General features: G+C 44.5%; 1 non-coding gene across 1 annotated transcript; it reads right to left on the bottom strand.

Annotated features, from left to right (window-relative positions):
- Window positions 1–356: 356 nt before the first annotated feature.
- On the bottom strand, window positions 357–459 carry LOC147683698 (U6 spliceosomal RNA). The gene has a single exon (XR_015302139.1). It is a non-coding gene; the product is annotated as a U6 spliceosomal RNA (small nuclear RNA).
- Window positions 460–1243: the final 784 nt, after the last annotated feature.

Here is a 1243-nt window from a genome sequence, read left to right as displayed (position 1 = left end):
ATACTTCCCAATGAGGAGGTCTAGATTAATACATTGTTCCACGGTACCCAGGCCCTTACGGAATCCGAATTGGCACTGTGCAAGGATACCACTGCCCTCGGCCCACTCTTCTAATCTGGCCAGCAGTACCCGGTTCATAGTTTTAAGTGATGAATCTAAAAGGGAGATAGGGCGGTAATTTTTGGCATCCAACCTATCCCCCTTTTTATATATCAGAATAATTACAGATTCACCCCAAGTGGGCGGTGTGCCCTCCAGGACTGCTGCATTAAAGACCCTAGTCAAGACTGGGCCCCACAAAGATGAATATGCCTTATATAGGTCTCTGGGGACCCCGTCAGGGCCAGGGGCCTTAAAAAAATATGGAACACTTCACACATTTGTGTGTCATCCTTGCGCAGGGGCCATGCTAATCTTCTCTGTACCGTTCCAATTTTAGTATATGTGCTGCCGAATTGCTTTGTTGGCCTGGCACATATCAACACAAATGGGCACTGCACCTCCACTGTCCTTTTTTGGCCCTACCACTATGGGCAAAACCCATGCAGTGGACCAGTAAAGAGCCTGATGAGATAATGCTTTATTAATGTTTCTAGTTCTTTCTCAATAGCCTCCTGAAAATGAAAAGCAATACAACGGTATCGCAGAGCAGCAGGACGAATGTCCTCATTAATTTGAAGTTGCACCATCATTGTCTTGAGTTTCCCAGGTCCATGAAATAGCGACGGGAATTGACTTACTATTTCAGAATGTGCATTGAAGTTGTAGTTGATGGATATCAGTCCTATGTCAGCAGCAGTGCTGAAACTGAGTAGACATGCACTCGATGAAGTACCTTGGAGAAAATAAATTGGTGTTTGTACTGTTGTTTTCTTATGCCTCATGGTTGCTACAAATGACTCCTGACTTTGCAATGGTGTTGAAGCAACCCTTGTGAACACCTTTTTATCTGATAGCATTAGACGTGGTACTGGAGACAGCTTGTTTTATTTTCAAGCCGGAATGATATTGATCGATGCACCACTATCTATAAAGAAAGTTGTAGGGCAGCCATTCATCTTTAATGTGATCTAGGGGCATCAGCCAAATGAGTTTGGTTGTTTCAGGTGGCGATCTCTCTTGGACTTGTGTTCTTTTTTGCAAGCCGCCAATCCTACATGTGCATGTCTTTCTGCGGTCGCCATCACCATTGCCCATCCATCTTTTTCACTGATGCTAAATCATGACTCTGAAGAGCCCTAGG

Source organism: Lissotriton vulgaris, chromosome 11 (assembly GCF_964263255.1).
Source record: "Lissotriton vulgaris chromosome 11, aLisVul1.2, whole genome shotgun sequence".
Taxonomy (NCBI): domain Eukaryota; kingdom Metazoa; phylum Chordata; class Amphibia; order Caudata; family Salamandridae; genus Lissotriton; species Lissotriton vulgaris.
Note: the sequence above shows the minus strand (reverse complement) of the source record. Positions and strands in the feature narration are given on the sequence as shown.